The 14,108-nt window shown below is 40.6% G+C and overlaps 1 long non-coding RNA gene across 1 annotated transcript; it reads right to left on the reverse strand.

Annotated features, from left to right (window-relative positions):
• Positions 1-251: 251 nt before the first annotated feature.
• LOC139080663 (uncharacterized) lies at positions 252-6,069 on the reverse strand. Its single transcript, XR_011535345.1, has 2 exons — positions 3,184-6,069; positions 252-1,937 (listed from the first exon to the last, which is right to left on the reverse strand). It is a non-coding gene; the product is annotated as an uncharacterized lncRNA (long non-coding RNA).
• Positions 6,070-14,108: the final 8,039 nt, after the last annotated feature.

Below are 14,108 nucleotides of genomic sequence, written 5' to 3' on the forward strand. Positions count from 1 at the left end.
TTATTTCTCTTCCAAAGTTCTATTCAACATTCTTATCAATGGAGAACACTGAAGATTTCTATAATAATTCTTAAAAAACCATGCTCTCCTTACAAACGAAACCTAAATCTCCTCTATTGTTTTAAGGCTTCCATGGCAGACTAAAATACGGCTCAATAACATTGTAAGATTTCAAATATAGACCAGTTAATTCTAAGATGCCATAACAGTTTTTTAGGGCCGCCGTAACAAAATGCCACAGACTGGGTGGGTTAAACAACAGAAATTTATTTTCTCACAGTTCTGGAGGCCGGAAGTTCAAGGTCAAGATGGCACCGAGTTAGTTTCCTCTAAAGCCTCTTTCGTTGGCTTACAGATGGCTGTCCTTTTGTTGCCTCTTTACGTGATATTTTCTCTGTGTGCATGCCTTCCTGGTGTCTCTCCACATGTCCTAATCTCCTCTTCTTAGAAGGACATCAGTCAGATCGGATAAGGGCCTCATTTTAACTTAATTACCTCTGTAAAGACCCTATTGAAGCCAGGGACCTGAGGATTACTCTAAAGATTCCATAAGAACATAGTTACACTTCAACCTTGTTCCCAACACAGCCGCAGATGAAGAGAAGTCAGTACCTAGAGAAATCCTAGATAAATAACTTCAATCCCTGTTACATGTATTTGTAGAGCCCAAATGCTTGCTTCGCAGCCCATGCATAATTATAGTTTGCTAATTTGCTGTTTTCTTGTTTAATTAGAGAGATGACTTAGTGGTCACAAGGATTTATGAGCTTGTTTGCAGAAGAAAAAGGATGCCTTTAAGGAAGTTATGACCACCAGATAACCCAACCTCAACTGTGGCTGGCGCCAAAGAAGTCTAGTTGCTCAAGGTCTTATCTGAAGTGAAAGAAACACGGACTTACCCTTTGTTTCCACAAAACCCCACCTCCCAAGTCCCTTAGCCCTATAAAGATCCTCTCTTTCTTCCTTTGTTAACTTGGATCTGAGAGAACATCCTCTCCTGGCTTCTTGTTTTGGCCAATTCAAATAAACATTTCTTTATCTCCAAGCATTGGAGTCTCAGTGATTGCCTTACTGTACATCCGGCATAGACCTGAGATTAAAGGTTTGGTATCACCGTTTCCAAGTACTGTCACATTTTGAGGTACTGGAGCTTCAACATATGAACTTTGGGGGGGGGGGTCACAATTCAGCCAATAACAGATGCCAAGCCAGCTCAGTATTTCAGAATTTAAGTAATAGCTTTGTAAATAACTTTCTCAATGCCCATGCCCACAAAACACCTACCCACTATTTATGCCCCTCAAATTAAAAAGAGCACCAGATGACCTTAGAAAGTTGAATAGATAAAATGTTTATAAACGTTTGAAGTAGTCAGCAGTTATAATTTCCTATGCAAACAAACAGCTTTAACTGATTTTCAGATTTACAAAATAGATCATCTACCAGCACATGGTTAGTGATGGGGGAACCACTTTTCCACTTGAGGAATGAGTGGGAGAATGGATGAAGAAACTTGGAATGCTGAAATAAACATTGGAGCTCTAGGACACGTAAGAGGAGGAAAGGAGACCCATGATGAAGGTTGCTTGTTTTCCCCACTCAGGCAATGGTGGCCTCAGTGGGTGGCAGTCTTTCATTCAATGTGGTAAGTCTTTGCAACAAGTCTCTTCAATAAAGAAGACTTACATAAATGAAGTATTTTCTTTCTTCTAAGCTAGAGAAAGATGGCTATTTTTCCTGGTGGAAATCCTTTGGCATAAGAGCAAATTTTGCAATGCCAGCTTCAATTTTTAACTTGATTAACTATGGTAAATTCTACTTATTCTGGTTCTCTTGAGGTTAATATTTACATATTTCTTCTTCTTCCTCCGCCTCTTCCTTTTTCCTCTCCTATCTTCCCTTTTGGCCATTTTCTTGATGATTCAATAATTCAAACTCTAGTTAAGGAATAGTGGAAGAAAATAGGAGAGAATGTTTTAAAAACTTTGTCTTTTTTTCAATGTTTTGCTCTAAATCCAAATCTATGTCATTGAAAGAAATCACAATAAATTTGGGAATTGTGCAGAACTTCCAGAAAGGAGCTTTCAAATGTTTGAGGGCCTGAATTGTTTCAGTGTCCCCTTGGCATGCATCAACAGTGGCATAGTATTTCTGGCTATGAGGTAAAATATAAAACGATTTTTTAGATAACTACTTTTAAATTTTCCGGTATTAAATTTTCATCACGTTACCCTGGTATTTGGAGTCTTACTGTTTAAAACACCAGTAGTATTATTCAGTTTAAAAAAAAGAAGAAGAAAAAATAACTAGTAGAACTTTCCGAAGAGTGCTTATCCTGTGGGATAAGACTGTTTCTGAAGTTAAAATTCTCCTTTATTTCCCAGCACATCCAGTGGGCTTTCTCTTAAAGGTGAAGTGACTAATCTTTCACCCTTGAAGGATAATGATCATGTTGGTGAATGCTGAGTTTGCCTTCCAGTTCCTGAGTCACAAATGTCATCTTGCTCCTCTGTCGAAAGCTTTGGCTCTGACAGCTTCAAATTGTCTAGTACATTGCACAGGAAGTTTTCTTGAATTATTGATACATCTGCATAATTTGGGGAAGTAGAAAATGGTAATGTGGTAGAATTATTAGTTCTAATTCTTTCTTCAGGGATACAGTATTTTTACATGTGTTACACAGAAGGAAGAACTTATAACCAAATAGTTCATTCTGTAGGAAGTACATTTGTGTAGGAAGATAGAAAGGAAACTTACAAGAGAAGTCTTGTATCAGTCATTAGTGTATGCCCCTGGGTACTATTTACTTTATAGTGAGTTTTCAATAAATATTGGTGGAATAAATAGATGAGTTTAGATGGAGACAAGGCAAATTCAGTTATATTAAAATCCAGATTGTCAAGAGCACAAATTCTGAGCTCTGATGCTGCAATTCACTGGCATGCTGCAATCACACCCGTCCGTTCATGGTGCCCTTAAGCACGTCCGTAATTTTTTTACAGAACCCCTTAGACAACCAACCAGCAAACAAACACTGGCTGGTCAGCTGACTGAGCAGTTAAATCTAAACAACTTAGAATTTATGTCCTAACAACTTAGTAGCCATTTGAAAAATATAATACGTATAATTTGAGAAAACAAATAATATTTTTATTTTATTCTTAAAGAATCACAATTACTTACCAATAAGATGTGCATGTTTGTTGGACGCTGCACAGCTTCTCAAATCTCAGAGTCAGACTGGACATCCACACATCACTTTTGGTTCTCCATTGGTTTTCTCATGATACTTGCTTTTGTGTGTGTGTGTGTGTGTGTGTGTGTGTGTGTGTGTGTGAGGAAGATTGGCCCTGAGCTAACATTTGTTGCCAATCTTCCTCTTTTTGCTTGAGGAAGATTGTTGCTGAGCTAACATCTGTGCCAGTCTTCCTCTATTTTATGTGGGATGCCACCACAGTGTGGCTTGACAAGCAGTGCTAGGTTTGCGCCAAGAACCCGAACCTAGGAACTCCAGGCCACCAAAGTGGAGTCCACAAACTTAACTACTATGCCACCATGCTGGTCCTGATACTTGCTTTTTTAATTTTTTTTTTGAGGAAGATTAGCCCTGTGCTAATATCCGTGCCCATCTTCCTCTATTTTGGGACGCCTGCCACAGCATGGCTTGATAAGCAGTGCATAGGTCCATGCCTGGGATCCGAACCAGAGAACCCTGGCTGCCGAATTGGAGTGTGCAAGCGTAACTGCTACACCACCAGGCTGGCCCTTGATACTCGCTTTTTAATCTCAGAAGTCTCCCAAAACTCAGCTTCACAAAGATATGAGGTCATCAAAAGGAACGGAGCTCGATGTCCTGTGCAAACAGTGAACTACCTCGAGCTAGAAGTTCATAAGATGTCTGACAAACGTCGAGGATTGCTGCAATTCCCTCGAATATTCACAATATCCCTAAATATTCCCATATGAGTTTACTGTGGTGAACACAGTTGGAGGAAATAAGGTGTTAACCAACAATAGTCAGAATACTGAAGGTACCAATCATTTTCCTAAAAGTAAGAATGTATTCAAAGTTATTTTTGTCACACCACTCACTCATTGACTTTCTGATACTGTTTTCCGTAGTTGGAAGGAAGCAATGGATATAACAGGTAGGGATGCAGGAACTGTACCTAACTAACAACCTAGTCAATCGGGGCCCTGCACCTGACAATGAGTGTTGCCGATGCATCATTAATAGGTTTGGTAATTATGACTCAAGGCAATGGTTTTGGTTACAGGCATGCAATGCAGAGAACATTTTGAGAATCGCTGGTATAGGGTACTGCTCATGTAGCACAATGAAACCAATAATGACACAATTGACTGTCATCTCTTATAGGGGTCTTATCGACGTGCTGTTTGTGTGTGTGCACACGAAGGTTCCCATGCATCCTGCCAACACCTAAGAGATGGTGCTACTAAACTCATAGCGGTTCCACAAGCACTTAGCATGACCGTGGTAGCGTTTATGGCGGCTCAAGATCACATTATTATGGACTCTTTATGTATCTTAGTCCTCTTTATGTCCCCCAGAGTACTGAACTTTATACTCCTCAACCCGTTACACCCCCAGAGCATTTAATACAGAGCTTGAGCAATAGCAAGAACTCAATAAATATCAATTACTAGTGGTTCTTAACCTAGGCTGAACATTAAGATCACTTGGAGAGCCTTTTATTTTATTTTATTTTATTTATTTATTTTTTTTTAAAGATTTTATTTTTTCCTTTTTCTCCCCAAAGCCCCCCGGTACATAGTTGTGTATTCTTCGTTGTGGGTTCTTCTAGTTGTGGCATGTGGGACGCTGCCTCAGCGTGGTCTGATGAGCAGTGCCATGTCCGCGCCCAGGATTCGAACCAACGAAACACTGGGCCGCCTACAGCGGAGCGCGCAAACTTAACCACTCGGCCACGGGGCCAGCCCCATTGGAGAGCCTTTTAAAAATACCAGTTATCAAAGACTCAGCTCAAACCAACTGAATCAGAATATCTGCAGGTGGGGCCTGGTACAGCCAGGGTTGAGAAACACTGAGCTACACGTCGCCCTGGACCTGTAGTCACACCAAACGCATGCATGTCAAATCTATCTGACTGGGCTTCTGAGGATGCGCGTGTGTGCACACGTGCGTGTTTTTATGGGACACTTTTCCAAGGCAAGACAATGACAAATATATAAAGCAGTGCTTTTTTTTCTTTTTCTTGGATGCATAAGGCAAACTTGCTCCAATGTAGCTAAATCTCTCTCTTATTCAAAGTAAAACTTTTGGTCTAGAAACCATGACTTTGTTTACGGCATCGTAAGGGGTCTTTCCTGAAATGGTTTACGTCACATACATTGTTTAAAATGAAATATTCAGCTGTGAATTTAGAATTTGAAAAACTAAGATGAGAACTCATTGTTTTAATAACTTTGATATAATAACTGGATGGAATGAGTTTAATGATGAAACATGATGACTTGAAGAATAAAAATGCAAAATTAAAAACACAATAGAATATCACTACACACCCATTAGAGTGGCCAAAAATAAAAAAGACTGAAAATACCAAATGGTGATTTGGGTGTGGAACTGGAATTCTCATACAGTGCTGGTGGGAGACACAAAAGTGTATACAGTGTACGGTCCATTTAATGAGAAAGTCTGGAAGGGGTGACACTAATCTTGGGTGAATAGAAATCAATTAGAGTGAGAGGGATGGACTGTAAAGAGGCAGGAAGGAACTTTCTGGGGTGATGAAAGCTGTATTTTGGTTACACAGGTGTATACATTTGCCAAAAATCAGCAATCTAGGGGCCAGCCTGGTGGCGTAGTGGTTAAGTTCAGGCGCTCTCTGCTTCAGCGGCCTGGGGCTCGCAGGCTTGGATCCCAGGTATGAACCTACACACGACTCATCAGCCATGCTGTGATGACGTCCCACATACAAAACAGAGGAAGACTGGCATAGATATTAGCTCAGGGACAATCTTCCTCCCCAAAAAAGAAAAAATCATCCATCTGTACAATTAATATTTATACATTTTACTGTATATAATCATACCTCAACATAGGACTGTTAAAAAAGGAAATATTACATAAATCAGTTCATAAGTATTTTATAAAGTAAAAAAGTAATAATCGCCATGATTTTAAAATTGGGGAAACCCAATAAGTATATCTTCTCTTTCAGTATAATAATATTAATTGGGCTTTACCTCATTCAATACTCACAACAACTATTTGCGTTAAGTATATTTAAGCATACTCTAGCTATGAGGAGGCTAAGACTTGGAGAATGTTCCAGATGGCCACGAATTGGCTTACAAAAAGTAAGACAGAGAATCCCTGATTCAGCGGCCATGGTATGCAGTAGCAGGGGTGGACAGTAAACATAATCCCTAAGGAAGAATCTGAACACGCTATAAAAATCCAGGATATCTTTCTGCGTGGGTCCGCTGCCCAGGCCGGGTGTGAGGTATTGCTGGAGGGCTGTAGGTTTCTCTATGGCTTTTGGATTTGGGGAGGGCTTAAGTCACCATGGTCTTGGCCTCCCCAGGTCATATTACCAAAGGCTTAAGCCTTAGAGCTGATTCCAAGTTCACAGGAAAGTCTAAGTGCTCCTGCAGAAGGAACAGCTGCTCCATTTCTTCTGAATCTACCTGTTCCAATCAGCACACAACACTCAGGCTCTGAAAGCAGAGGCTTACAAGAGGTGCCAAGCACACAGAAGGAACAAGCAGTGTAGTCTACAACCTGCCACCGTTTTTTCACCTCCCTATTTCTCAAGGAAGGAGAATTTCATGGCCCAGGTGTCAGTCTTCCTGGGGTGGCTACATGATGGGATGCAACACTGGTTAGGGCTCCTTAGATTATGGGGATAGAAACTTCATGTAAACTGGCAAACTAAAATTGAAAACCAACGTACTGACTTGTGTAACTAAGAAATCCACTGGAGTCTAACTTCAGGCATGGCTGCATCGAGGGTCAGGAATCCTTCTTCCTTCACTTCTCAGCTCTGTTTCCTGTGTATTGACTTCATTTTCAGGCAGGCTCCCCCTATCCTATGGCTGAGAAGGCACTTAGGAGCCCTGGGATTATATTCTAGTCTTAAGAGTTTGAACAAAAGTCCTGGGGCTTACATTCATTGAGCCAGCTGGAGTCAGAAGCATTTATTACTCCCACCTTTTACCAGGCATTTATTACTCTTTCTCAATTCCTCTATTGAAAATATGGAGGTTATAACCAGGCTCAGTACCTCCAACTTGCTATCACCTGGAAGAGTCAGCTTGGCAACTATATCTTTATTTTTCTTCTTTCTTTCTATATACTCCTTCCTGCAATAAAGCTACAAAGCCACTTTGTGGTGATGGGAATTCTTTTTCCATTATTTTCAGATTCTCCAAATTATTAAAACAATAAAAATAGCAAGCATTGAGTTGTAAAGTAAATAATTCTAACAGAACTTCCAAAGAAATACGTAGAAAGATTTGATTCAGTGCCTCCTTCACTAATCCTTGTATACAATTGCCATAATTTGCATTTTATACTCAGATTTCCATCAAAATATTTTGTTTCTTTTAAAACAGAGATTCATTGTTATGCATCCTTATATCATAGTTCATTGATTCTAAGGTGCCATTAAATAGGAGATGCATTCCAACTTCACAGATGTTAAATGTTAAAAAAAAGAAATGTCAGGGCTGGCCCGGCGGCACAGCCGTAGAGCTCATGCGCTCCGCTTCGGCAGCCTGGGGTCGGATCCCGGGCATGGACCTAGCACCATTTATCAAGCCATGCTGTGGCAGGCATCCCACATATAAAATAGAGGAAGATAGGCAGAGATGTTAGCTCAAGGCCAACCTTCCTCAGCAAAAAGAGGAGGATTGGCAGCGGATGTTAGCTCAGGGCTAATCTTCCTCAGAAAACAACAGCAACAACGACAAAAAAAAGAAAGAAAATGTCTTAGAAACAATGATATGCTGGATTTACAGAATCCAGTGGAGTCTTTTTTTTTTTTTTTAAGATTTTATTTTTTTCCTTTTTCTCCCCAAAGTCCCCCGGTACATAGTTGTATATTCTTCGTTGTGGGTCCTTCTAGTTGTGGCATGTGGGACGCTGCCTCAGCGTGGTTTGATGAGCAGTGCCATGTCCGCACCCAGGATTCGAACCAATGAAACACTGGGCTGCCTGCAGCAGAACTTGCGAACTTAACCCACTCAGCCCCAGGGCCAGCCCCTACAGTGGAGTCTTAATGCATGGGAGACATTCAACAAATAAGTCTGGGGAAGGAAGGAAGGAAGGAAGGAAAGAAAGAAAGGAAGGAAGGAAGAGAGGAAAGATCCAAGGAAGAAGGGAAGGAGAGATTTGTGGAGGAGGAGGGGGAGGAAGGAAAGCAAGAAAAAGGGGAGAAAAGAGTAATTACATATCCTTCCCAAAGCATTGCATAATTCTGAGGCTTCCTTGGTGGGAAATTATTCCAATCTTCCTTTTTATGGATGGAAACTTTGTTTATTACATCAATAGTAACTTGACGCTTCCAAGGTAATAAACAGGAAGCCACCGAGGGACTTTGTAATCTTTGTAATCACAGGCCTCTGAGCTCTGCAGACTTTTCTTCCATGCAGAAGGGAGGGCAACACCCGTAGCTGCCTTCGGACCTCAGTGCAGGTGCTTCACCTTGCTGGCTCCTTTATATCCTTCAGATCTCACTGTAAGCGTCACTTCCTCCGAGAAGCATTCCTGGACTACCCAAGCTAAAGTGGGTCTCCTGTTGTTAGTTCCTCTTACAGCATCTTATCCTTTGTTCTCTTCAGACTGTCTACCCACCCCCACAAGGTGCGCATTAAGTAGGCTTCATGCGTCACTCGTTTCTAAAAGCGTGTATACTTTGACAGACATATCAAAGGTCAAGAAACATTTAGGAACCAAAGGAATGCAAGCCTACGTATTAATTACAAGATTCGGACTGAAAAACAAACAGGGCGACATGCTGTAACACTTATTAACCTTTAAACTACAACTACAAATTTATGGTTAATCCGTGACGGTAAATGAGAACAAAACTGTGTGCCGAGGGCGAGAGTGCGATTCAAGGACGGACGTGACCGCCTTCCGTGTTTCTGGAGCTGGACTGCTGACTAGCTCTTATGCAGATTTAGTGTGATTTATGTAAGCTAACAGGCAAGCTTGTGATTTTAGACCATCTTCCTGCGTTTGGACGCGTTACATTTAAACCAGGCCAGAGAGATGAGCTCAATTCCACTTCACAATTTCATTCGAGAAGGCTATTTGAAAGCCGACTCTGCAAGGTTAGGAACCCTTTCTTACAGTTAATCTAGGCTGTATGTTTTGTAAGGTTTTCATGGTTCGCTTTAGGACCCTTTATCACTGTCTTTACTGGTGAAGAACAGCAAGCCTGTTAGTACATGAGCATCACTCTCTCTTTGCTGTCTTTGGATGTGATACCTGGAAAACTTCCACGCGGCTTGTTACCGTTGGCAACTCCACTCCCCACCTGAGCCTCACCATCTTTTCCTTTGCATCACATCACACTGGATCATCCCAGGTAGAACCCCAGGGGCAAAATACTGATGAAACCCCATCCTGAAGCCGTACTGGGCCCAGAATTGGTTCGTGAGCTGCTGCCTCATCACAGGTGTGAAAATCTCTTAATACAGCAGCTGATTATCTCAAGACACGTTAAGAAACAGATGGGGGTATTGGTTTTGCTTTTTGTATAGTTCACACATCACTCGAAAGAATCAAGAAGCAGGGAAATACACAGAATATCCATAAAAGGAATTAAAATATTAGATTCTGAAAGTGATAAAAGTAGATTCTAACCTTCAGGGGCTAAACAATCAACCGCAAAGATTCAGATGATATGATTGTTCTGACAATACAATCTCTGTATGTATTTAGATGTCAAAACAGTATAATTGCCTATGATATCACGAGCCGGGCATCAGTAATAAAGGTTTGGTTATGCAGTAACTACAGAAATGCATTTCAAAAGTTTTATACAGGAAATGAAAACAAATTAATCATCGACATGACATGATTAAGTTTTGTGTTTTTTTTTCCAGTCTCCTCTAATTTACATTGTGATATTTCTACAAACCACCAGCTGTAAAATGGTAAAACATACCTAACTACTTAGATAGAAGTTACAGGATGTACAACTGATGAAGTATGAATTTTGCTTAATTTAGAACATGAGGGGCTGGCTGGATGGAGTAGTGGTTAAATTCTCGTGTGCCACTTTGGCGGCTTGGGGTTCACAGGTTTGGATTCTGGGCACTGACCTATGCACTGCTGGTGAAGCCACGCTGTGACCGGCGTCCCACATGTAAAATAGAGGAAGATGGGCACAGATGTTAGCTCAAGGCCAATCTTCCTCAGCAAAAAGAGGAGGATTGGCAGCAGATGTTAGTTCTGGGCTAACTTTCCTCAAAAAAAGAACATGAAAAAGTAATATTTTATTTACTCGTCTTCAGGAAAAGGTAATTATTTCCATCTTTCAATCTGAGCAAGTAAAGGACAAATAAAAACAAAACAGAATTTTAAATAGTTCCCTCCTTTGTTGCCCAAACTATACATTACCTGTGTGTATACTTATATACTTTTAAATAATTTTTAAGTTATTTACATATAAATAATTTAAAAAATAATTTATATTTTAAAATGATAATAAAAAATTACATATTTATATAAGTAATTTAAAAGTTCTTCAGATTAAATAAACCTATTCCTTATAGAGGGATAAATAACAGGGATGGGCCAATTAGGACTGTTTGCAGTTTCCACAGGTGACCTTCTACTGTTTGTCTTCTCCCACTCTTTGCAAGAACAGATTATCCCATAAGCCTATAGATAAATACCGGCTTGCCTTCTCCCGTAGTTGAATGGTTTATGAATTCAAACATTCTTGCCCTGACTTTTAAGGATGGGCACTTCATCAAGTTTTTAAGCACGTCTCTGATTTTGGCCCCCCAATTCTCAAGCTTCGAAAATGACACAGTTTTATTCTGGGAAATGTTGTTGCAGGTGCTCCTTATTCTACATAATGCTAACTTTTGCATGGAACTCACCAACGGTGAATTCAATGGCAGAATTATGGAGGACGTTGGGGCTGTCAATGATTAACCAGGCTTATTGTCATAAAGACAATAAGAGCCTGCGCTCAGTGTTCTTTTGAGTTGGATGTGGCATGACTCCAAATCTGGTTTTACTCACATCCGGTGTTTCTAAGTCTAAACAGATTGAACATTAACAGTTCAGTGGACCTGCTGAAGAAATAATTATCGAGGTATTTTAAAATGCACTTCCGCCATTAAATAGAACAGCTGAAAAAGAAGATCGAAGAGATGTATGTTTTAAGCAATAAAAGCTTACGTATGAGCAAAGAGGGTTAGAAAGATGCAAAGTGTACTGAATGCAACTTTTCACCTCTTGTATTGACTATCTTAGGGATGTACTGTCGGATCAGTAGCCTATGAGTGGTCTCTTGATTTAACTATGTGGAAATACTAAAAATAAACAGAAATACTGATGAAGTATTAATTTTGCTTAATTTAGAACATGAGCGAGTGGCTGGGTAGGGAAAATTCCATTTTCTTTCCCGTGTAGGAAATAGTTGCTTCTACTGCTCAGACCTCAGTGGATTTGGAGCATTCCAAGACTGAAGTGAGGAGCACAGAAGAGGACTGTTTGGGTCAGAAGTGGTAGAGGGCGACAGAAACTAAGCAGGACCCTTTAAGATCTTCCCATTTAGCTTTGTGAAATCCCAGGATATTTGTAACATCCCTTTTCCAGGGTAGATGGGTGCACACAAAATATTCCAGAGAAACCAGCACTTTTTTGAATGCTCTTTGGGACTTGATTATCACTAGCTGTTTGTTGGCATGGATAATTGAGAGGTGCTTGTGAGAACTCAGTGAAAATGCCACCATTGTTCGGGAGAGCGTATCCTGTGGAAGCGCCTTATGGTTTGGCTCCACATCAAGGATGGGATGTACAAGTGTGAAAAGGGAAATAATTTTTTAATATACTTCCTTCATTGCTTTGACTTATTGCCCATTGCATATTGGCCCTCTGGCTTTTATACTAAGAGACAAAAACCATAAATTCAGTTGGATTCTGTTGACCAAAGGAGATCATGTTATAAACATGAATTGCTGGTTGTACTCTTTCCTTCTTAGAAATCAATACAAAGTATTACATTTCCTTACATTAAAAAACATATACAGTGTAGTGAGATGTTCCCTCAGGCCTATAACTACTACAGAAATAGCCGGAAAAAAGCCACAGTCAGTTTGCCACTATTTTTAACAGTGAACTGTATTCTCAAAATACCCTAACGAGATAATTGGGACATAGTGGAGTTTTCTTTCTGTGATTAAATTAAGACTGACTTTATTGTTTTAATGGGAAGTTCATCTGTGCCATCCATTAACAATTAAATGCAGGGGGCCATTAAAGTGAAAAAGTGGCTTTCTAATATTTTTCATGTGTGTCTTCAAAGCAAGATGAAGATTTATTTTTCTGACACTGTACAGAGACCACAGCCAGGGCCAGAGAAAAGTGATCTCCCCTGGGTTGTCTGCAGTCTGCACTTTGACTTCCTTCTCCTGGCCCAGTTGAGTCCAGACATTTCAACAGCTTGACTAAGCCTCATCACCATTTAGCTGCCAAAGTCAGCGGCTGCCAATATCACCAGTAGCTTTTTCAGCACACCTGTTGCCAGCACTGTGTTTGAGTCAAGAGCCCTTTCTGGTCTATCCCAGTGGCTAGGATCTTTTTCAAAGGAGAATTATTTTTAATATTACTTCATCATCCTTCATCATCAGGAAAACATTCTCCTAGCAAGGTTTTCTCAAACTTTACAGAGAAGCTGCACTTATGCTGAAGCTGGTATGTCACATCTGGTCTGGGTTAGCCTATGGATAAAAAATGGCTTTGATCATCAATACTACCTCTGATTTTTATTTTTAATTGTGTGGGGCCAGAAAGCTATATGAATAAAAAAACATCAAGACTTGGTGTAAACCAAGGTTTTCAGTGTAATAATCAAATACCATTGGCAGCAAAGTTAATCTGATAGTTAATGGTATGTATTGCACGGTAATTAGGTATAAATACTGAGTAGCTCACATAAAGAGCTGTAATTCACCCGTTTTGGGAAGCCAAACAAGCACTTTTGGAGCAAGCTTGGGGTAGGGATGAATAGAAAAGTAGTTAACACGGACTCTGTTCTGACGATCCCCGGGACCAGAAGAGCCCTTTGGCCAGAACTTTCTGCTTGTCCATTAGCCATTTGCTCCAGGCGAGGGGCCCATGGGGCATAGCTTTCTGCATCTGATGCTGAAAGCTATGCCATCAGTATTTCAAATACCAGCAGGGTCACCCATGGTGGGCAGGTTTCAGAGGATCTTCCAGACCAAGACAGACAAGGAAGAAGGAACCGGCCACCCATTTCTGAAAAAAATTGGCCATGAAACTCCTGTAAATGGCAGCACAGCATTGTCTGATAGAGCGCCGTAAGGGGAGAGGACGGTGCAGAAAGACTGCGTAGGGTTCCGCTCTGCTGTGCACAGGGTCACTAGGAGCTGGAATCCACTCAATGGCACTAACAAGGGGCCAGCAGCTGGGGTCCACCCTCCCTATCTACCACCTTGGTGATGGAAAGTCACAAAGACAAAGTGCAGTGGATTCAGTTCTGACTGTCTTCACAACCTGGCGAACACTATACTACTATTTCGCTGTTGCTTGGTAGGCCTTCAAGATGAAGAAACGGGACACAGACAGACGATTTGAACACTTTGGGTACCACCTAGCCACTGATAGGATACTTCCTAGAGAAAGTCTTTGCGCCCACTAGGGCTTCACAAGTTTGTTTTGACCCATTGCCTATTAGTGTTCATAAGGTATGTAAGTTTTCCTTATTCCAGTGAAATCTCTTGTCTGTAGATGAATCTGAAGTTTACTTAAACTAGGCTGTTTATTGATTATCTATGTATCTATCTATCTACATTTTCTAAAAGGCAGTGCGAAAGATAGTGAAAAAAACCCAAAACTCTTAACCATGCCTCCT

The sequence above is a fragment of the Equus przewalskii genome, chromosome 31 (genome assembly GCF_037783145.1).
Source record: "Equus przewalskii isolate Varuska chromosome 31, EquPr2, whole genome shotgun sequence".
NCBI classification, from domain to species: domain Eukaryota; kingdom Metazoa; phylum Chordata; class Mammalia; order Perissodactyla; family Equidae; genus Equus; species Equus przewalskii.